Consider the following 24,249-nt stretch of genomic DNA (forward strand, 5'->3'; position numbering starts at 1 on the left):
CTCTGAAGCAGGAACACTGGCTTACCATACAGAACCCAGCACAACACATTTCTTGTTTCATTTGGAGTCTGTAGATGCTATGAACAATCCTTGCGTTAGGGCTTACCAGTATTTAGTATTTCTGTAAAGAAAAAATTACAAACATGAGCAATACAACCATGGCCATTAAAACTTTATATACATTATTCTTGTTGAATGGAAAAAATCTGGTGAGCCGATTTTTGAATAGGCTATCCTCAGGGTACAGTGCTAGCACAAAGGACATGTAGTCTGAAAGTGTCTGAGTGTTGTTCGTTTATACCATCTTCACATCAGTGGAGTTATTTCTCCTTCTCACTAGTCATAATTAGTTTCACACCCCACGTAGTGTGAGAATGAACCTTCTTTACCAACACAGAAATAACTGCATGAAAAGCGGGAATAAATTTGGTAGTGATTTCATTATTCATACAGTCACCTGGTACTTGCTGAGTTGGATATTATGTATTTTTTTTTTCCTGAATAGCACCTAAACTTACTGTGTACAAAAAAACCCATTGGTTGTGCTGAATAATGTTTACTTGAATTTTTAAACAGTGCAGCTAAACTAAACTGAGATAATTCACTTCATGTATTTGAAAGGCGATGGATTCAGTATCTGCCTTGCCTCCTCTCCCTGCAATCAATAGATGTTCCCTCCTTAATCGAGGCTTTCAGCCAGTTTGGTGATATCTCACACTAATTAAATTCCTGAAAATATGACCTGGATGACTTTGAAAGTCAATGGGACTAACATTTCTTGGGCAAAGCTTTGGGTGAGTGCATTAGGAATCATCTGGCATTGTTATGAAGCATCCTCAACAACACACTGTGCATGGGATCAGAAGGTTGGTGAAAAATGGAATATTGGGAATTTGGTGTGGACTAAATATAGAGTTAAACTCAGTATTGGCTAATTTTATAGAGATACTGTGTATTTGATAAGGTACGTGTAAAACTCAGTCTTTGTCTTAAAAGCCTAGGTAACAACTTTCCGGGGTTTTTTGACCCTCTGCATACGGCTCTCGGGCCAGGCAGAGTGGCCCAGGGGCCGGCAGTCAATTGTGGAGCCGGGCGAGGGGGCAAGCACAGCGGAGACAGCCGCATCCTGGAGACCCGCCCGGGTGCACCCGAGCCCTCCTCCCTGCCGGCCCGCTCCTCTCACACCGCCGCTCCCGGCGCGGGCAGCGCTGCCCGGCAGAGGGCGCCACGCGGCGCCGGCTCCGCTCCGGCGCCGGAGCGGGTCCTGTCGGCCCTGTTGGGAGGGGCGGCCGCCGCCGCGTCTCCATCTTCGCCGCGCCCCTCCGCGCTGCGGGGCTTAGCGGTGAGTGTGCGCCCCTCCCGCCGGAGCGGCCGGCACCGCCCCGCCGCCCGCCCGCCCGCCCGGGCTCGCCCGCGGCGCCGGCACCGCAGACCTTCCCGCCGTAGCGGACCGCGCCGGGCTCGATGTCGCGCCCCGTGCTGCGAGGAGGTGCGGCAGCGCCGGTGCCGGGGGAGCGGGTGGGTTCGGGGCTCTGGGGCGGGTGGACGGACCGGCCCGGTCGCGTCGCGTCGCTCGGCGCCGCGCGGGAGAAGTTGCTGTGCGGTTTTTTGGGGACCTCTCCGGCCGGGATCGCTTGACTCGCTGCCGGGCGGGGAGCGCGGCCGCCCGCCCGCTGTGCTGTGGTCGGCTCCGCTTCACTCTGCCAGTCCCGGGTCCCGCCCCGGCGGGTGTCCGGGGTTGCGGGTATTTGGTGCCGTTGCACCGCTGCCTCCGAGACACAGGTGAAGTTTTAATGGACATTAGCAGCTTTGGGCAGCGCGCAGTGGGGCTGCCGTTTCCCAGCGCTGTGTGAGGTATCTGCTATGAACTTGCGCCTGCATAAGAGCTGTTAAAAGTAGCTCTGCTTCTCCTCGCCGAGGTGCCGCTTCTGGGTTTTGTGCTCTTTGTTGTGTAAGATGGCTTATAAAATCATAGTTTTTCACCCACCCACCCCAGGCACAGTACTGAAACGTGTTTGAGTTGCATTTTTCCCTCCATTGCTTTTTCGTTCAGCAGTTTTAAATCAGTACGCTGATAACGCTTCTTCCCTAACCACTCATTACTCTGAACGTTTATTCTTAATTTGTCGTGGTTGTCCTTTTATTTATTTTGTGTGCTGTTCTTAATCCAAGGTCAAACTGTGTAGCGTTTGGACTAATTCGAGTGAACGAGGACTGGCTGTAATCGGGTTCCTTCTGCCCTCCTCTTGCTTCCCTCCCGGTCATCCCGCTGCCTGAGCGCTCTGGAGAAGGCTTTTAGAAAAATAGATGAGGGTTGTAAAAGTATTTGCTGACCGCTGCCTCCAGCTCCTGTGTATAATTGAAATATATTGTTTAATTCCTCTAATTAAGGAATCAGTTTAAGGAATTGATTTCCTGAGAATGTAATTTTTGAAAGAAGTTGTGCAGGTGATGTCTTGTTTGTGTGTGTGGGATAATGTGCCTCTTAGAACTAGGTGTCACTGAAGACACCTAGGAGAGGATGCGGTGAACGGAGGGAGCGGCTATTTCTTGTGTCTGGTGCCTCTCAGGTGCCTTGCATGAGTGTTCAACTTGCATCATAAAACGTTCAGACTTTAAGGGAACGGATTAAAAAAGTGGTGAACTCTCCAGTTTCTGAGAGTTTAAATAATCTGATGTTAAATATCTCTTCGGTAGCGTTAAAGTAACGTGCTTGAGTACAGGGATGTTCTCAAAGCAGATAGGTATGGGCACCTCACGGTGTGTGACATTTGTGCTGGGCTGCGCATTGGCTTGGCTGGTTTGTGGGGATGTGACCATGTCAGAATGCATAACATCATGTTTTTGTGGGAGTAGGCACTGGGTGTTAAGTGCTAAATTTCCTGGGGATGAAAGCAGAGAGATTCTGTGCCTACTTGTACTTTATACATTTGCTGGGTCGGTGTTAGAGCCCTGTGGAAGTTACTGCTTTAACTGATGCGAACATCAACAAGAGGCACATGATCCTGCTGTAAGTCATGACAGGTTTGCTACTTTCTTTGGTAGGACTGGATAAAGTTTCATTGTAGATTCCTACAAAAAGTATTTAGACACTGTTTTTGGCAAAGCCTTTTCTGCAAAATCAGGGAAGAGCAGTGCGTTCTGCTTTTTATCTTGGTTCTTTGAGGGGAAGCTGCGTCTTCTCATCTTCATACGTGAAAAATGGGTCTTTTTTTTTTTTTTTTTTTCAGATTGCAGCATTTAAAAGCGTTTTCTGAAGAACTGGAAATAAACACCACTCATTAGTAAGCTTCCCTTCTGCTTTGTCGTGATGGTGTTTCAGAGATCACATTTCGCTCTGGTAATGGAAGACCAGAAGAGCTGTTAAGCTCCATCTGTATGCATTAGGGTAGGTGGTTGATTTGTACCCTGGGGCCATATTATCTGCTATTTCATTACTTCTGGATCAGTAATGATATTCAGGAAAACTGTATTTGTAGTGACTGCTTTCTAGGGACGTCTCTTCACTAGAAAGTCGTATTGATAAGGATCGCACTGACGTGTGTTTGCTGACACGCTGCTCTGGTAGGAGGCACTCAGGCTGCTGCTTTTAACTGCCTTTGATGTCACAAAAGTTCTGGGGTTTGCAAGGAAGAGGTGGGGATTCCCATGTGCCTCCTTGCACTTCAGGATAAATTTTTTTGTTCCTTTTTTTCCCCATTCACTCTCTTGTGTTGTGCCCTCAGACAGATGAGCAGAGCTCTCATGCCTGTTTTAGACACTTGCTCCTCTTGTATTTGAGCACAGCAGCAACTATCCCAGTGACTGGCAACAGAAGAAAGCATGTGAGGAGCCTGAGCTGAAGCTGGTGAAACGTGCCAGATGCTGCACGTACCCCGTGCCAAGCTTGCTGCTAAATAGCAGCACAAAGGTAGCAATGAGAGAGTGGTTTTAGGGAGTGGAAAACCCAGGTTGGGGGTGTACTTTGGAAGCTTTTGATTCCCTGTTGCTTTGGTAGGTAGGGAGGGGGGTCAGTGCTGGAAGATGTGATGTGTGAATGGTCTTAATCCGGGTGTCCAAGGCAACTAAGCTCATCTGGCTGTGCAGGCTGTAAGCAAAGAGTGGGATAAGATATTTTATTTCTTTTAAATAAATACCTGAGTTGACAGTGCTGTGCCGACATCGTGAATACCTGCGTCTGTTCTGCTTCCCTGACCTGTGATGCTGCTTGCACCCTGTACCTTAACCGGAAGGCATTATGAAAGTGAGCAACAGGGATGCTATTTCAGATTAAGGAGGTGATGGAAATGCCTTCGGGCTGTTGTTCAGGGAGGTAAGTTCTCTCTTAGAGGTATATGCTGTGCTTTAATGGTGTGTGCTATGCCTGGGTGGGCTGGATGGGGGGAAAGTGGAGACCTGTCTTCTTGAGCCGCCTGACATGAAGGTGGTTCTGGAAACTGGGAACTTCTCAGGGCGTTTTGTAGGTGAGAGAAACTGTCCTGCTGGACTGCCTCGATGTGTATTCAGAAAGACAAGTGTTGGGAACTATCTTGAATCTCTGTGATTTATGTTTCAGTGTGGTGAGACAAAAGCATTGTTTTCACAAAACATGTCTCCTGTGTTATTTATTAACACAATGGAAAATGAGAATTTGTCTTGTCCTGGCTGCCGTTCACAGGCTCTTATGTTACCAGTGTGGCTGAGGAAAGGGAGTGCTGCTGGGGCTGCTTAAGAGGGGGAAACTTCATGGTGTTTGCTTGTAAACCAGAGCAGTTAAGAAGCTGTGGATGGGCTGTCTTGCCTCATTATAATTGAGTTTCATTTGGACTTCCTGGTCAAAATCCTCTGTGCTGTCGTGGTGTGTTGCTCGGTGTGTTCTGGGTTGTCCCATGCTGTGAGATTTTGCTCACATCTCAATCCAACTCTTTGCCTGATCTTTGAAAATCTTAATGTATTACTGAGGTAGCATTGCAGATATTGGTAAAGCTACCTTTGCTGTTATTTGCCCCAAGATCATGTTAAGTAGATGGGAGGGTGTGCTGTGAAATGAAGGTGGATTGCCAGGTGAAGCCAGGATAGTGTGCCTTCTGGAAGCCGCACATCCCAAAACATCAAAAGCTGCTTCCAGGTTGTGATGAAGTGGGTAATGCGGTAGGGAAACAGGTAATGCACAACCCCACAAAAAAACCACCAAACAACCCCAAAATCCTAGGGTTTTGTGTCAGAGAATAAGGGTTGTGTCAGTCATTTAAAACCAGATACTCTGCAAGGAAGGGAGGTTTCTCTGCTTGCTCTCTGAGTCTGCAGAGGTCCAGCCTCTGAGTCACTGACGAACCTTCCTACTGTACTTCTGCATCTTAAGCGTGAGTGCTGGTTGTCTGCGGTCTTGTTTTGAACACAAGAACCAAAAAATACTGTGTTTTGGACTACCAAGCTTAAGATAAACATGTTGGTAGTGCTGTTTCTATTTTGAATTCCTCCTTATTGAGTCACCTTTAGGCATTCCTTTGTACTTCTGCTGTATTCAGTTTAAACACTTGAGTATTAAGGATATGCTGCATCATTTTTGTTGGGAATGCTTTTAGTTGCACTTCCTTTCTATTATGATTTTTATTTGTTAAGCTTTTACTCTGACCAAAACAAAATATTCTGATTTTTTTTTTTTTTTTTTGGCAAAGCTTTTTGGTTGCTTCTCTCCCTTTTCTGTTGAGTCTAATCTACGTAATGCTCATATTTCATATCTGAAAATGAGCTAGCTACTTAAAATGTTTGGGGTTTTTGTTTATTCTTTTTTTCCACCTGCACTCATGTAGCACGCAGCTATTTTGAGGAAAAGTATGAAATGGGAGCGGAAAGAGAGATTCAAGGGCCACTGAGAAAGCAAAGAAAAACCTGTGTTAATGATGTAGTAAATCATACCTACCTAAGCCATCTTCATATTATCTAGTGGATTGTGCCTTCCTGTCGTTGCCTGCCTCATGCAGCCCTCTCCCCTTTGCTGAGTTTTGGAAACTGGTCCTCTGTGGGGCTGCCGAGCAGATCCAGAAGGTGCGTGTGTGATGTATGGTATCCATGCATGTGCGCTATTGAAGATGGAATAACATGCAAGATAATCTGCTGTCTGATACCCACAGTGGCTCCAATGTCCCTGTTGATAAAGGCAGAGTGTGTAAACCCAGTTGCAGTGCAATAAAGTATGAAAAGTATTTCAGCTGAGGTGGTGTGACCTGAAAGCGTGGTATGAATGAGGAGAGAGGGAAGATTTTGTAGCACTGAAAACTACTTAAAAATGATTAGAAAGTTGTGAAATAGTCACCCTCCTGACTCAGTGCTGAAACAGAAAAAGTGTTTTTGCAGAAAAGGGATGTTCTGGTGGTGAATAGTGGGTATTTTTGAAGGCTGGAGATAGCCTAAATTAATGTGGCAAACTTCTGGTCCCAGCCTTGCTCAGAGTGGCCATCTTCGGGCTGCCAAGAATGGACAGAAAGATGCTAGGTGCCACTTGGCTCTTTTAGACTGGTGTCACCTTCCAAGGGAAAGATCAAATGAAACAATCTCTTCAGTTGTTAGGTATAATTGTGGCTGTTTCTGATCCATGTCCCACCATAGCTTGTAATACATACTGGTGTCTTTTCAGCACATGGTGAGAGCAGTGTGGGTTTCTGTCTGCTGTTTTGGACAGGAGACTGTGGAGAGTGTAACTTGCCATAGCACCTCATAGGTTATGTAAGCATATATAAATATATATATTAAAAATATATATTTTTTTACGTGTATGACAGGACAGTGGTATTCACTCGTTAGACAGATGCTTTTATCTTCCCTTAGGCACCTATTCTCACAGAATTACTGTGTTTTCATTGCAAAATTGATGTCAGCAGAGAGTAGAGTATTGGGGCTGAGGGTACTGTAATATAGGGATAATGACTCCTGGGCATGAACATGTGCTTTCCGAGATACTTGGAAAACTGTAGGCTGCAAATATTTAAGATTGTGTAATTAATTTGAGATATCTGTAGTAAACACAATATACAGCTTCAGTAAAGGCGAAAGCAGCGAACCCTGTGATTGCAGCTATCTCAAGCAATGATGTGCAGTTTATGCATTTGGTTTTTCATTCATGAAAGGAAACAGGTGGTGGGAGGCTTGACAGGTACGGAACTTTACGACCAGCCCAACAGAAACACACAGTAGGATTTCTGGGTTTCTTCTTGTGTGTGGGCTTTTTTTTGTTTTGTCTTGTTTTGCTATTTAAAAATTAATCTGTGCTCCATCTTGTAAAATGTTTTGAAACAGTCAGGAAAATAACCTGTCCTGTGTAGGAATCTGTATTGAATTAAATTACAGTTAATAAAATGGAGAATATGCCCACAACAGAAAATGTAATGGATGGAAGAGCAACCTGAAGATGTAGCACAATAAAGGTGAGTGCAATTCAGCTCTTAATGAATGGGATTAAAACTTGTGTTTGTGAGCGAGGGAGGCTTTCTGCTGGGATGGAGTCTGTTTTGTGACTGGCTTTTTGTCTCAAGTGGGTTGAAACTGAGCTCTCTTCCAGAGCCTTTCTGGAGCTCAACATGGGTGGTATGTATTCTCTGGGAGAGTAATTTATCAGAGGTGAACAGCAATGTGCTCTGTGTTTGCTGGAATAGCAAAGACAAGTCTAGTTAAAGACTTGCTTTTTTTTGGGTAATTTTTAAACTTTCTATTAAAGTCACAATACATCTGCTTGGCCTAGATTTTTTCTGCCTCAAGTATTTTAGTGGCAAGTTCAGGTGCTGCATAAAACAGGGTGTATGAGAGCTTCTAGTTAGGAAGGACACGATTTGGTCTATTCAGAGCATATTGCTAGTGAAAGGTCACTGTTTCAGAAGAAGTGGAATGACTTAGGAACTTACTGAATTTGTCTAAACATTGCTGGATTTCATGATGGTATTTTTAAGTAAAAGTTTGTTTCAAAACGGAAATTGAACAAAATAATCAAAAGGTTAAATTTCCCTCAAATGAAGGGTCATGGAGCAGAACTCAGTTGCCTCTAAATGAAAGCTGTAGCATGGCTTTCTAGCGGAAGCAAGAAGAAAATAAGCATTCTGTTCTAGTTCAGTTCTTTCTCTTTTGGGAGAGGAGATGTGGGGTGTGTGGTTGTGTGTTTTGGTTTTGTTTATTTTTAAAATATATTTTCTGTTTAACAGAGAAGCCCTTTAATCTCCAAGTCCAACTCTGAGAGCATTGAGGATTGCTGTCTTTCGGTTTCTTCTGCTTTTGTCTTGAGCTGGGAATGAGTCTCTCTTTTCCAGTATCAGGTCTAAATTAAGTATTGAGGACTTATATTTGATGGAAAATAACTTATTTGAGAGCTACTCTTAAGACTTTTGTGAACCTTTCTGAGTTCTAGATGAGGGTCTGGCTTTTTTTTTCTGTTTCTCTGGATCTTGAGGCTGGAATTTGGGAAGGGAGGATTTCTTTGCAGAGGTTGCTGCAGTATCTTACTATTTTGTCTTGTTTTGCTAAACACAGAGACCTGTGAAATGAAACTGAGATGTTTGGTCTGCATACTGAAGTGATCGAGAACAAGTGTATCTGGGACAATATGTTGCACTGAAGCTAATCTAAGCAAATGTAGAGAAGCTTTACTAGTTGACAGGGAGGGTGGTGTGATTTAATGTGTTTAAATAAAAGAAAACTACTTGTACTAAGAAATTTGCAGAGATGACAGAAATTTGGTATTGGTACCAGGAAAAAGGGATTTGGGAGTGACAACCAGGAGATGGTGTCAGCTTGGAAAGGAGATGTGATATTATGAGAGCAAGTTTTGGTGATTGTAAATGAGGAGAGGCAAACAAGTGAGCTCGTGTTGGGAAACAGGTTTGGCCGGCAAATGTGTCTAGAAAGCAAATGGATTGAAGCCTCTCAATGACAAGAGGGGAAGAAAAGACATGAAAAAGAGACATGATGCTGCTTTGATTTTAGTGAGCTACAACAAAAAGAGGATGTTTTATGTCACTCTGATCATGATGGAAATAGAAACTGGAGAGGAGAAACTTTTAACGAACAAAGCAGAGACAGAAGTGATGGAAGCTTGTCAAGATTAGCGGGGGGGGGGCCCCCCCCCCCTTAAAATATAAAAACCCTACTCTCACCCTTCTAAAATCCAAATTCTCCCCCCCCCCTTATATATTTAGGCACATCAGTGGTTTTATATATTTAGGCTCATTGGTGGTAATAGATCATGTCAAATTTGTTTGATATATCTGCTTTTATCATGCCTAATTTTGGCTGGAAGTATAACAGTAATTACATTTACTGTCAAGTTGATTGCCTCTTCCCTGTGCAGTGCTGGCTGAGCCTGGCTCACTCCCTGTTTAGATAGGTGTAACTTTTTTCCCTGGCTATTTGGAAGAGTCTTGGCAGTGGGATACCCTTTCTCTGGGTCTAGAGAAATATTAGCTTGTCAGTCTTCTGGATGAGCTGTAATGATGTTCATATCAGGAAAGATTTAATGCAGAAAGGTGTTGATGGGCTAAAATGGTAGGATTTGATTTTTGAGGGATTGGGAGAGGTAGGCTATTTTGGGGGTTTATTTTGAGTGTGTGTGCAAGGCGTATTGCACTTTGCAAAAGACAACATATATTAATTACACTTTAAAAACAAAATGCAAGATGCCTTCATGGGGTGGTTCTGAAAATGACACGCTTGGTTTTCTAGGTATGCAGCCTCTTTGGCAGTTAAAAATACTCATTAGATGAAGACAACAAATAATAACTGTATTATTTTGATTCTGGATGCTCCTCGTGAATATTCTTGAAAGAGGCAACAGGGAAGCTGAGTGAGTAATTTTGTGGAGAAGAGGGCAGGAAGGCTGGGTGGGTGTCACCAGGAATAAAGAAAATGGAACTTAGCATTGTGGCTTCACTGAAAATAATCACAGAAATAGCCATCCTCCTGCAGAGGATGATGAGGGGGAATTCAGTATGGGATGTAAAACTTTATGCAGCCATGAAAGCATTTTCGAAGTGATTTGCCAGAATACCTCTGAAAGGCAGAACATCTAAACTGAAGTGATTTGGAAGGTCAGGCAGAATTTGGGAAGTGTCTGATCCTTCAGAGGAGCACATTTGGAGCTGAAAACGTTGGGAATAGTTACTATTTTCTGCTAATTGTGAAAAGAAAAATCTGAATAACACTACTGGGACTGAGAGTTAAAGGTCAGAAACTTTGAGTAGCAGCATTAATAGCTCCCTGTAAGGGATATAAAGGATCAGAGTCTTTAAGGGCTTGCCTAAGGATGAGAGCAATATTAATGCCAGTAAGTGATGATACAGCAAGACTCAAAAAGGAGGTTGGGGAGGGTAGGTTTTTTCCTTGTTACTCCAAATTAAGATCAATATACTAGTAACTTGGATGTTAACTAAGTGTCTGAAATAGTGTGGTATTACTTTATGTGCTGTGTTTAACACTTTCTATTCCATTGTGCAGGATCAAGCTTCAAGAAATAACATAAAGACTTTTTGTCATCTTCACGTTTGCATCTTCATGTTTGCAAGTTATGGTCTGTTCCCTTAGGTGATGTTTTAATGTTACTGACTCCTATGAAAAACATCTGGTGGCTTTGAAGGTGTGAATTATCCTATACTTGCTCCTGCTGTGTTGCTGAGCTCTTGTATTAGTTCAGGCAATATTGGAAAAATGTAAATATTGAGGGAATCTGTGATATATGATAGAACTTGCTGTTGAAATGGATTATGGTTTTTCAACATGGCAATAATTTTTAAGAAACTTGGGTTCCACAGCTGCCTGTAATGTTTTGTCTAATGATAATGAAGCTATTTCTGCTTTCCTTCTCTCACTGACGTATTTGGAAGATTACTTGTATGCTTATTCATGCAAGTAAGGGTTTTGGAAATCAGAAGATTCCCAATGTTGCAGAAACAAATAAAGAGCTTTCTGTGCCTACAGTTATGTTTGCAAAAGAGTTCTCATTATAAAGGCACTTGATGCTGAAAATTTTGTTGGGCTTTCCTTTTCCTATTCTTTGCCTCCCTTGCTGTGTCTTTTAGAAAAAATCCTCTATCGAGGATAAAGAAAGTTGTGGGGAAACTATAATAATTTGCACGTAAGAATGTTTTTTGAGTGTTTAAAATGGTTTAACTTCATAGTCACAGTTGACAGATCTTTTCCCCTCTTTATTTTGGATATGCTTGTTGATTATCTGTGGAAAATGATTTAAATTTATGTTTTTCAGTTATCAAAAAGAAAAGGTACTTGCCTGCTGACTGCTTTTTAGGCTAGGTTACTAGGAGCTTGCCTTCACTACGGTATTTTTTAGAGTTTGTAAACAAATCCTGTTGAACTATGTAATAATGTCTTTGGATTAAGCTTCTTCCCTATTGCACATTCTACAGAAAAAATTGTTTTCTGTTAGTGTGGTAGGTAGTTGTAGAGGATAGATTTTGTTTGCTTTTGAAACAGCAGTAGTCTCCTAGGCAATTCGTTTAAATTCCAGGTAATTCAAGGGAAGGAGTGGAGTGTACTTCCTCCCTTTTCCCTGCCCAACCCCTCCCATTTCCCTGCCCAACCTTGGGCTGGGCTCAGGTGGAACATACTTGAAACTGATGGATATAGTTCAGAAACTTTTGATGCTGATAATTCTTGGATGATGTCTGATAAGTAAGATATGAGTTTACATTCAAAACAAGGTTAAAAGCTTTTTCTCCAAAGAGAAATACTTCACATTCTAGTAATATACCATTAGACTACATAAGTGATCTTGATTTTTTGCATTTTTATCTCTTTGTAATTTCATTGAGTTTTGTAAGGCCGATGCACGTTTGCTTACTGGATCGAATAAAAATGAAGAAGGAAACGCTTAAGCTTAAACTCAACTTTAAACACTTGAGGTATTTCGTTACAGTAAGCTTATTTAAAAATTTTTAGCTGAGTTTGGCAGGGTCAAGTCTTATGTGATCAGGATGAAAGTGAAGACCCCATTAAGCAGGTGTTCAAAATTTAGTGTTCTCACTGTAGACTGAATTTTTGTACTAACAGTATCTGTAGTCACACGTTATAGGAAATATCTACGTTTTTCCTTGAGTTCAAATCCCCCCCAATAAATAGTTGCTAGCTGAAATACTGGCAGTGTATTTAAGCTTGCTCTGTAGCTTAGTATTACATGTCTTTGATATCTGGGATTGCTGCTAGCAGAGCTGAAAAGCCTCTGAGCTGATTGTTATCAATCTTTTAAAAGGAGTAGCAAAGCACGAGTGTCAAATCCTGTCTGAAGTCTGAATATGTCTTTCTTGGTGTGAGCTTACCTAGAATGTTAAAAAATAATACAGTAATTAATATCTGACCTTAGAATTAAAACGTTATTAGGTTATTTAGGTATTAGTTTTGTCAAGATACTTTTGCAGTGTAACGCTCTTGGTGGCAGAGCTTTTTGTATTCTCCTCAATGGATAAATGATTAATGGTCTCAACACTGACTGCTGGATCACCTTGTAAGAGGTCTCCTTCATCAATCTGGCAAGGGGATTGTATGGCAGTTTGCACCCTAATTACAGTCCCCAGCTGGGGATGTGCTGTTTAACAGATTACTTGTAGAAGAAGTACAGTCGGTGCAGATATAGATGGCCGTGGAGTGATTTGACACTTGGGTGCAAAAATTAGATTTCCTTTCTAGAAAAAAAGTCCACTTCATATAAACAGTGCAACAGATAAAAATGTTTAGCTGGAATTAACTCTGTAACTTAAAGGTTTAATAATAACAGCAGTTCTGTGTTTCCCTGTTTTCATCTCTTTCCCTTCCCTTCTCTTGCAGTCTTATAGACAAGGGCAGTATTGCGAGCCAGAAATTTTATTACCAATAGAAACATTAAGGTATTCCACGGGGCAAAACAAAAGTGATTCAAAAGGTGCTTTTGCAAATAATAAGTTTTAGCATTGAACAGTTTACCCAGAAGACAACAGATTATTTCTAGTGGCCTGTCATTATTGTGTCCTTTTTTTCTGGCTCATTTGTTGTTAATGCTGCTACTCAATTAAGAATTATTTTGGTAAAAAATATGAATGACAGCTGCCCCGCTTCCACCAAATATATTGCTAAGCATATGCATATGTGCCTATTGCTCAGTCTGACAAATATAAGTGTGTTACTAAAAAACAGCTTATTTAAGGACTAAGACATGGAGGAAAGCTTGCACAGCATCCACTCAAATACAAAAGCAAAGCTCGTGTTTTGGTATTCAACAATGGTAGGCTTGTGCTTCTGCAAGGATGTAGTTGCTAAATCATTTTGCGTATATGTATCAGTGTTGTATTGCCAAATCAGATAACATCATGAATATCTTGTCAATCTGGTGAAAAATTGATTTGTTTTTTTAATGGTAAGCATTTATTTTTATGACTTAGAAGAAAAAAGTCTGAGGATTGTCTGGGCACTGATAGCTTCCCACTGGGTGTCAGGTACTTGAAGGATAAAGGCAGTGGGTACCAGTAGGCTGGAGATAAAAAATTTGTACTGTCTGTGCTTATATCCTGAAGAACTAGAATAGGTGAACTGTAGGGATTAGTATTTTGTTTAGGACAGTAGAAACCTTCACTTGTGCAGTGGCAGCTCTGGAGGTGTGGGTATGTATGTTTGGCTTTGTCTAACTTGAAAGAAGGGAGGGGGGGAAAGGTCCTATTACTCCATTAAAAAGTAGTCAGATATATCTGACCTGTATTTGAATGCTACGGAATGCCAGCAAATCTTGTGAGTCTTCTCTCTGTCTGTGAGCTTAGGTCTCTTGGAGTATGAACAGGAGCTAATAGGTGTGTGTAAAGCAGGAATTTATCACTGTCTTGCCCTAGTTTTGGAAGAAAATCTCTGAATTTTTTTACTCCTACAGATGGTCAGATAATGGTTGGTTGCAGTGCATTTACTCTTTCCTTCCCCACAAGAAATGGAAGAATTGACCTTAGAGTTGTGGAAATCTAATGCGCTGTATGGTGAAAATGCTTCTGAAAGATCGTTTGAAAGGTTCTGGTGTGTTTGAGCCAGGTTTGCATAAGTTGAAACTCATGGCTTTTCTGTGTTCTGCTTCCCATTTGCTCCTTTGGCTCCCATTGGAAGTGAGTGGTTCTTTCGTGCCTCATTCTGTCAGCTAAAATTAAAGGCTGGCTGTTCAACTTCTCTTTATTATCTTGTTAAAAAGCAGAGGCAATGTTTCCTTTGTATCAGTCTTTCAGATGGGATAGCAACATGATTTGTTGTTCTTGTGAGCGTTCATCACTTTTCTGTTTGCAGAAGCAATTGGAAGCAAATGACCCAGGTTGTTGTTATTACTCATATTTTGTGGGTGGGTTTTTTTTTTTTTTTACTTTTTCTGCTTCTGTGGCTTCAGCTCCTTATTTGAGCTACATTGACACGTCATGAAATGCCACATCTTGATCTGTAGTTGTGCATATTAATTGTCAAATGATGCACTGCCATTCACTGATCTTGGTTTTCCTTTGGTTGGTCTCTCAGGTTTTGTTCCAGGACAAATACATTGTATTCAAGAGGAAAACGTTTTCTCTCAAATTATTTTAGCAAATGGAAACCATTTTTGTACTCTGGCTGAAGACTTTGTCTTGGCTGCGAGCCTGAGAGATTTAAACATTTGCTGTTCCTTTTATTGTTCAAACCTGTGCAGCATATTTTAAGTGAGCGAAGCAGCCTTTCAAGTTACTAGAAGTCATTACTTTGCCACAGAGTTACTGAATGGATGTGGAAACAGCTGTTTGTCAGATTTTACCTTCTGGACTGAATATTTTTGATGTTTGGGAACTTTCATCTGCAGTCAGCCGTTGTACTTTGTATAGGAGAAGGCTTGATTCAGGTTATCTGAGTAATCGAGGAGCAGAGGTGCGGTTCTGTGATTCATAATTGAAATTTATCCTTTAGATTAACTTCATTAGTATGCTGTGGCACAAGCACAGGGTGTTAATAAATGGAAAAATCCTTCTGGGTTTAAGCACTGAGTGCTACAATAGGTCTTTCGCAGTTCATTAGGAATTTTTTTTTACATTCTCTGTGGCATCATTATTTTTTATTTGACCATGCTCTTTTCGTCTTTATTTGTCAAAATTGTGCAAATATTTCTGTACAGAGAGAAATAAGGACAAGTTTTATTTAATATGAGGTTAAACCCAACATTACTCTAGTAAAGCCACGTTTATAAGCCATGATGAGATCAAGAAAAGGAATTTTAGAAAATGGACTTCAGTTTTGTTTCTAACTAGTAATTTAGAGTAATGAGTGGAAACTTACTTGTATTCCTACAGTACCTGGAACTTTGTGGGAAAGTGGAAACTTCACAATTTCTAGTCGTTAGGCAATAGGCTTGTAAACATTTATGAAAAATGTACCTGTTTATCCTCCTGAGATGAAAAAATGCTCGTATGTGGCTTCCATATTCTGATTACTTTTAAAATTCTTGATCTTCAATTTAATTCATCTGTTCCCCCCCCCCCCCAATTTTTTTTTTTTTTTTTTTTTTAGTCTGGATTTGCCTTAGATCATAGCTCAGGAAAGCACTTGGTAGCACTTGAGCACATGTTTTGAAGCTACTTGGACTTCAGGTAGCTTATTAAAGCTGACCTTCATTCCCAGAGAAATGCATTACTGTAATACATTATATCTGTTGTCAAGCACTGGAACAGGATGCCCAGGAAGGTGGTGGAGTCACCATCCCTGGAGGCATTTACAAGACATACAGATGTGGTACTTAAGGATAAGGTTTAGTGGTGGGCTTGGCAGTGCTAGGTTAACGATTGGGCTCAATCTTAAAGGTCATTTCCAATCTAAATGATTTCATGATTCTATGTAATATCAGTGCATCTAGAATCTCTGTCCTTATTGGATGTGGAGGGAAATATAGTGGCGAAGGATAAGGGAAAAGCTGAGGTACTCAATGGCTTCTTTAATAGCAAAACCAGCAGTACCCAGGACACTGCACTGGAAGACAAGGCTGGGGAGCAGAAGACAGCCCTCATAATCCAATGACCATTTCCCGGTCAGCGACCTCCTACACCACTTAGACATGCACAAGTCTATGTAGCCAGAGGAGAACCACCTGGTGATGAGGGAGCTGGCAGAAATGCTTACTGAGCCACTTCCCATCAGTTATCAGCTGTCCTGGCTAACCAGATCCCAGTTGACTGGAAGTTTGCAAATGTGATGCCCATAAGCAAGAAGGGCTGGAAGAAGGACCTGGGGAACTACAGGCCTGTCAGTCTGAACCTTGGTGCTGGGGAAGGTTATGGAGCAGATCATCCTGAGTGCCATCACAGGGCATGTACAGGACAACAAGGTGATCAGGCCCAGTCAGCATGGGTTTATGAAAGGCAGGTCCTGCTTGACCAAACTGATCTCCTCCTGTGACAAGGTAACCCACTTAGTGGATGAGGGAAAGGCTGTGGATGTTGCCTATCTAGACTGTAGTAAAGCTTTTGACACCACGTCTCACAGGAGCCTCCTGGGGAAGCTGGCAGCTCATGGCTTGGATGGGTGTACAGTTTGTTGGGTAAAACCCTGTCTGGATGGCCAAGCCCAAAGAGTGCTGGTGAATGGAGTTAATCCAGTTGGCAGCTGGTCAGAAGTGGTGTTCCCCAGGACTCCGCAGTGGGACCAGGTCTGTTTGATATCTTTATCAAAGATGCGGATCAGGGGATCAAACACACCTGGGCAGGAGAGGAGGATGGGAGGAAGCCATACTGCGCTCTACAACTACCTGAAAAGGAGGTTGTACTGGGGTGGGGGTTTGTCTCTTCTCTGAAGTAACAAGTGGTAGGACAAGAGGAAACAGCCTTTGAAACGGCAAGTTGTGCCAGGGGAGGTTTAAATTGAATATTAGGAAAAATTTCATCACCAGAAGGGCTGTCAAGCACTGGAACAGGCTTCCCAGGAATGATGGAATAGCCATCCCTGGACATATTTGAAAGATGTGTAGGGGTGGCATTTAGGGACATGGTTTAGCTGTGGACTTGGCAGTGTTAATGGTTGGACTTGGTCTTCAAGGTCTTTTCCAAGCTAAATGATTCTTTGTATATCTCACAGTAGCCTAGGTGCTGTCAGTGTGGAAAGGACTATTCAGATTTCTCGATGTGGAATTTTCTTGCATGAATCATAGAATAGTTAGGGTTGGAAAGGACCTTAAGATGATCAAGTTCCAACCCCCCTGACATGGGCAGGGACACCTCGCTCTAAACCACATTACCCAAGGCCTCGTCTAACCATGCCTTGAACACTGCCAGGGATGGAGCATTCACAACCTCCCTGGGCAACCTATTCCAGTGCCTCACCACCCTAACAGGAAAGAATTTCCCCCTTACATCCAATATAAACTTCCCCTGTTTAAGTTTTAACCCATTACCCCTTGTCTTGTCACTACAGTCCCTAATGAAGAGTCCCTCCCCAGCATCCCTATAGGCCGCCTTCAGATACTGGAAGGCTGCTGTGAGGTCTCCACTCAGCCTTCTCTTCTTCAGGCTGAACAGCCCCAACTTTCTCAGCCGATCTTCATATGGGAGGTGCTCCAGTCCCCTGATCATCCTCGTGGCCCTCCTCTGGACTTGTTCCAACAGATCCACGTCCTTTTTATGTTGAGGACAACAGAACTGTACACAATACTCCAAGTGAGGTCTCACGAGAGCAGAATAAAGGGGCAGGATCACCTCCTTTGACCTGCTGGTCACACTCCTTTTGATGCAGCCCAGGATACGGTTGGCTTTCTGGGCTGCGAGCGCACACTGCAGCCGGCTCATGTTCATTTTCTCATCGACCAGCACCCCCAAGTCCTTCTCCACAGGGCTGCTCTGAATCTCTTCTCTGCCCAGCCTGTAGCTGTGCCTGGGATTGCTCCGACCCAGGTGTAGGACCTTGCACTTGGCATGGTTAAACTTCATAAGGTTGGCATCAGCCCACCTCACGAGCGTGTCAAGGTCCCTCTGGATGGCATTCCTTCCCTCCAGCGTATCAACCGAGCCACACAGCTTGGTGTCATCGGCAAACTTGCTGAGGGCGCGCTCAGTCCCATGTCCATGTCAGCGACGAAGATGTTAAACAAGACCGGTCCCAACACCGATCCCTGAGGGACACCACTCATTACTGGTCTCCAGCCGGACATTGAGCCATGGACAACTCTTTGCTTGCAGCCATCCAGCCAGTTCTTTATCCACCGAGTGGTCCATCCATCAAATTGATGTCTCTCCAATTTAGAGACAAGGATGTCATGTGGGACAGTGTTGAACGCTTTGCACAAATCCAGGTAGATGACATCAACTGCTCTACCGCTGTCCATCAGTTCTGTAGCCCCATCATAGAAGGCCACCAAATTGGTCAGGCAGGATTTCCCCTTAGTGAAGCCATGCTGGCTGTCACCAAGCACCTTGTTGTTTTTCATGTGCCTTAGCATGCCTTCCAGGAGAATCTGCTCCAAGATTTTGCCAGGCACAGAGGTGAGACTGACTGCTCTGTAATTCCCTGGGTCATCCATTTTCCCCTTCTTGAAAATGGGGGTTATATTTCCCTTTTTCCAGTTGTCGGGAACTTCACCTGACTGCCATGATTTTTCAAATATGATGGCCAGCGGCTTAGCAACTTCATTCACCAGCTCCTTCAGGACCCGCGGATGGATTTCATCAGGTCCCATGGACTTGTGCACATTCAGATTTTTAAAATGGTCTTGTACCAATTCCTCTCCTACAGTGGGCCCAAGGTCTCCATTCTCACAGTCCCTGCGTCTCCCTTCCAAGACTTGGGTGGTGTGGTCAGAGCCTTTGCTGGAGAAGACAGAGGCAAAGAAGTCATTCAGAACCTCAGCCTTCTCCAAGTCCTGTGTAGCTAGTTCACCTGAGAGCTTCCTGAGGGGGCCTACGTTCTCCCTAATGTGTTTTTTATTTGCTATGTACCTGTAGAATCCCTTCCTGTTGTCCCTAATATCCCTAGCCAAGTTTAATTCTAACTGGGCCTTAGTTTTCCTAACCTGGTCCCTAGCTTCCCGGACAACATCCCTGTACTCTTCCCAGGCCGCCTGTCCTTGCTTCCGCTTTCTATAAGACTCTTTTTTCATTTGAATTTTCCTCAGGAGCTCCTTATCCATCCAAGGAGGTCTCCTGGCCCTCCTGCTGCACTTCCTTCTAGTTGGGATGCAACACTCCTGAGCTTGTAGCAGGTGATCCTTGAAGACCAACCAATAGTCTTGAGCCTCCATGCCCTCTAGGGCTATATCCCATGGAACCTGACTAAGCAGGTTCCTGAAGAGGCCAAAGTCTGCTTTTTTGAAGTCTAGGGCAGTGAGCTTGCTGAACGCTCTTCTCACTGTCTTGAGGATCTCAAGTTCAACCATATCGTGGTCACTGCATCCAAGGCTGCCCTGCAGTGCCACATTTCCAATGAGTCCTTCCCTGTTGGTGAGCACGAGGTCAAGCATGGCACCTCTCCTTGTCGTTTCCTCTATTACTTGCAGGAGGAAGTTGTCTTCCACACAACCGAGGAACCTCTTGGGTTGCTTGTGCCGGGCCGTACCGTCATTCCAACAGATGTCAGGGTGATTGAAGTCACCCATGAGAATGAGGGCCTGTGAGCGTGAGGCTTTTCCTGTCTGCCTATAGAGTGCTTCATCCGCAGATTCTTCTTGATCAGGTGGTCTGTAACATACCCCCACAGTAATGTCTCCCACTGCTGTTTTCCCTTTAACCCTGACCCACAAGCTCTCTGTTATCTGCTCACCTGTCCCCAGACAGAGTTCCATACTCTCCAGCCTATCCCTAACATAAAGGGCAACTCCCCCTCTGCGCCTGTGAGGCCTGTCCTTTCTAAAGAGCCTGTAACCTTCCATTCCAACACTCCAGTCATAGGAGCCATCCCACCATGTTTCTGTGATGCCTATAATGTCATACCCCCGTAGACGAGCACACATCTCTAATTCCTCTTGTTTTTTCCCCATGCTACGGGCATTTGTACAGAGGCATCTGAGCCGAGCTCCAAATGAAGCCGGCTCATTGGCTGGAGCAGCCGGAATATCTCTGCATTGGTCGAAGCATTTATTATAGGTGCTGGCAACTGACTGGGTGTGTGGGGATGGAATGATGCCCCCCTTCCCCAACACATCTAGTTTAAAGCCTCCTTAACCAGTCTGGCAAGCCTCCTACCAAAACTGCCCTTGCCCTTCTTTATCAGACCAGCTCCACCAGCCCGCGCTAGACCTGGCCTACAAACTTGGGTCCCTGAAATAAAGGTTAATGTAGTTGGACTTAAAATGACTATGCTGTAATTGTGAGGAAGATGTTACTGGTTTTATTTGTGAGCTGGTTTTAAATTTTTATATGAAGTTTTGCATGGTTTTATGAAAGATTTTGATAGATTCTCATTTGTTAGTTAGAGAGCGGTACTAAGAAAGTAAGTTCAATTTACCAGAACGGAAAATAATAGGAATAGGGATTTTTGGTTCCTTACCACCCTTACAGTTGCTCTTGATCTCTCTAAAACCTGTATCAAAATATTTTCAGTTGTTTGTACTTCAGGGAAGAGCCGTACACTTGATGTAAACCTCTGTGCTTTGCGGTGGCATGGCGTCTGCTTCTGCAAGAAAGGATTACCGATTTAGCTTTTTTTACTACACGCAGCCTTGATGGAAGCACAGATTGCTTAACAACACAGCAGACTGGTGTCAAGTGCTTGAAAGGTTGGGAACTGAGTTCGAACACCTTAGACAGACTCTGTGCGGGCTTGAAGAAGTTTAGCTCTGGGCTGCTTTGTGGCTTACTACACCTGAGAGTCTGGGGTGAATGCAGTGATGACCCTGGAAAGGTTGGAGAAGAAAAATGAAAAGCAGAAAGTGTTTGTTGCAACACGAGTGGTGTGTTAGAGTCCTTGAGTATTTGTGAAAATCATATATTGTCATCTTCTGACATATGAGTGGGGTATATGTCATGCTTTTCCATAGGGTTTGGAATGGGAGGGGCACTTAATGCTGAAAGCTGTGACAGAAAAATTAGCCTGTATAATTTTGTAGTTTGAGTTATATGGAGTTTAATAATTTCCATTGTTTTCTCCTATGGAAGAACCAGTGCTAACCAGCAGAAGTAGTACGCATCCCAGAATGTCTTAATTCTATTAAAGCTATTGTTAGGAAACCTTGACTCAAGATAGGCTGCTGGACTGGGTGAGGGAATGACGGACATGAAAATTTCATCACTGTTAGTTTCTAGGTTACTGCAGTTACGTTGTGGAAGAAGTGAACGAAAGTCCATGTCAAAAAATATAAATTAAAAGTAATTTTTAACTGTATCTCTTCTTCTTTTTTTTTTTTTTTTCCCTGGAAGACAGATTTTTGAGTATTTGCTATGCTTTGAGCTGAACCCAGAACATAAGATACTGTATTTAGTTTCAAATAGGGAAGCCTAATCTGTAAGAGCTTGCATTTTTCTAAGGGAAAGCCATGCATAGAGAAAAAGGAGAGGGGCAAGGAAGTAAATTAGACATCTATGAAGGTCACAGAACAGTTAACTGTAGTCCAATAGCACAAAGTTTGAATGATGAGCTACCTACTTGAAGACCAAAAGATAAACTCAGTCTCCCCATAATCATTAACGTTACACTTGATAGTTGCTGTGAGAGCCAGCACAGTTTGTGAAGGTACTTAAATAAGGGTTGATGATGGCTTTTGTCCTTTTAATGAAGTGGGGTTTCCAGTAGGAAAATAGCATGAGAGAAGTATAAAAAAAGTCTGTTGAGGTTGCAGGGAAGGGGGAAAAAAAGTTGTTTGCTTTTCCAGAAACCTTTGTTTCAGGAAGATGCTGGGTACATGTAGTAAATTCACTGGTGGTGCTCAGGAGTAAAATGTGCGCTCCAGTATCTTGTTTTGTATAATAGAGAGCCTCCTTGGTTACCAACATATTTCTGTTTGTATTGATCCTTAGGATAGGAGCAATCTCTTGACCTTGGCAGCTGTAGCTGGGGAGCATGTTTAGCCTTTGCATGCTTGTGGCTGAACTAGAGCACTTACTGCCAGCTCATGGCTGCCCTCACCCAATAGATTAGCCACACGGAATGACAAATGCTTGTTTCTCTCCAGATAACTTGAGATCATACTTAATTCAAAACAGTTAAGGCAAAATGCAAACAGTCACTTATTTACAAGATTCAGAATATTAAAATTACAGATGGAGGGATGAGAGAAAACTTTCACTTACTTGTACATTTACAAAAATTAAACTGGGAAAATATGTCTGCATGACATGTTGGAACCTTTCTTGGTGTGGTGTTGTTCCTTCTTCTTGTGCTCTTGATGCTTCCTGTAGTGCTCAGTGGAGAATTTTCATAATCATGCTGGTGTTCATGGTCAGTCTCTCTTTTGCAGTCTCACAAATATACAGACAAATTTAACTTTTTAACCATAATCGAGTTTATTTTCCTTATCCAGGAGTTAGTGTGAACAGTCATCTTAATTAAAATAGACAATGCTTTATTTCTTTGAGGTGCCAAATGTATATAACTTCCTATATTTTACTCCTTGTTGCAATGAAGCATAAAACCCTTCTCCCATCTCTTTGGTGACTTGTTGACTAAGTCCGTGTATGGTGTCTCCTCTCCTGACTCTTGTGTCATGGTGTCTAGTAACTGGGATACTACATAAAAATGCTTAAAATGCATGGTTCATTACTGGCCCCCAGTTGAGACCGTGACATAATGACAAATACCTGACTTGCTGTGACTGGCCCTGTCCATATAACCTCTAAGAATATTGTAATACATAGATATCCTTATTCTGATGAAAAAATTATGGTGATGAAATTTAATTTCTGTAAGACAAATGTGTATGAATGCAACCACAAATGAAAAACTTTCACTGAGCTGACAGCTTCTCTGGTACATTCTCAGTCTTTGCACCCTTTTGCCCTCTGTTGCCTCCTTTCAGGAACTCAGCCAAAAGAAGAAACGTAAAATGGAATGTTGAAACTCACTGAAGTCAGCATGAAGTTTCTTGTTGATTTAAATGGGAATACAAAAGCTAGTGGTCTTGTGTTTAGTTTTAAATAAATTTCCTACTGTATAGAGGTACTGTCTGGAAATAAGCTATTTCAGATACCTTCCACTTCTCTAGTAACATAACAGTATTAAGTCTGAAAATCAGCATACCTTAAAAGAGTTTAAGCAAAAATGAAAAAGCTTGAATACAGTCTTCTTCCAGCTTTTAATACTTTTGTTTTGATATTCCAGATTTTTATATTATTTTTTTTCCTTGAATAATTCACAGAATCACAGCCTGAGCTTTTAAAGTATCTACTTGCTTGTGGAAAGTATCTGGTAGGCTGTTTCTATTGAAACAGAGCTTAATCTTTGGCTTCACTGATCCTCTCTTTTAGTCAGAGCTGTCATTTACTTCAGGTCAGTTCAGGCACACTATAAATCAGTACCTTCTTACTAGTCAATCAGTGATTGATTCAATTTTGCAGCCCTTGAAGGCAGTCTTTTTTAGTTTAAAACTAAGTTAATGTGGCCTAAAAGAATTGAGCACATAGCTGGGAGCTTGTGAGATCTGGAGCCAAGACTGGTATTATTGGTTTGCAGTGTGGGCTCAGGCAAATAATTTTACAGTTGCAATGTAGAAATACTTGTTGTGTTTGAATCTTTGTCTCTTTTTTTTTTCTTTTTTTTTTTTTTTCTTATTCTTCCCCCCAGGTGTTACACTAGAAATCTTTAATGATGTGGTATCCAGCACTGTTTAGCTCCCTTAGTATCTGAAGGTGCTTGGAGATGGGAAGTCATGCAGCCTGTGTGTGTCCCAGATGGAGATATATGTGCTGATGGAGGTTAAAAAAAAACAAGAAAAAAAATGTTTGCAAAGGCCTTTGACAGCTTTGCAGAATAATTGAAAATAAGACCAAATGTGCCTTTAAGATGTCTTCAAAAGTTTAATAGACTATTGATTTTCTTTTGAAGGTATGGAAAGCCTTCATCCCATGCCATATCCTCTCTACACCAAAGCCCATAGATTGTAGATTGGAAACACTCAAATGCTTTGCGGTGCTGAATAGTATGTAAGAAGTGCTGGACCGAACTCTGTGTGTTAGTACTGAAATAGACTCAGGAGTGACTGAGCCCTCTGGCGTGCAGTTTTGATCTTTATGCCTTGTATTCTGGAAGAGTTGCACTCTTACATATTGGTATTCCTGTGAAGAGATGAGCTCTAAGTATACACTTGTGCCTCTCTGGGTTTCAGCGTTAGGTCATGTATATGTTGTAACC

The 24,249-nt window shown here is 42.5% G+C and overlaps 1 protein-coding gene across 1 annotated transcript in view; it reads left to right on the forward strand.

Annotated features, from left to right (window-relative positions):
• The first annotated feature begins 1,319 nt into the window (after nucleotides 1-1,319).
• The window catches only part of THSD7B (thrombospondin type 1 domain containing 7B), a 349,927-nt gene continuing 326,997 nt past the window's right edge, over nucleotides 1,320-24,249 (forward strand). The window contains exon 1 of the mRNA XM_061354342.1: nucleotides 1,320-1,489. The gene's annotated coding sequence lies outside the window, so the exon portion shown is untranslated. The remainder of the gene's footprint in view (nucleotides 1,490-24,249) is intronic.

Source organism: Neopsephotus bourkii, unplaced genomic scaffold (genome assembly GCF_033783945.1).
Source record: "Neopsephotus bourkii isolate Nb327-2 ecotype Australia unplaced genomic scaffold, CSIRO-AGI_Nbou_v1 NB_730, whole genome shotgun sequence".
Classification (NCBI taxonomy): Eukaryota; Metazoa; Chordata; class Aves; order Psittaciformes; family Psittacidae; genus Neopsephotus; species Neopsephotus bourkii.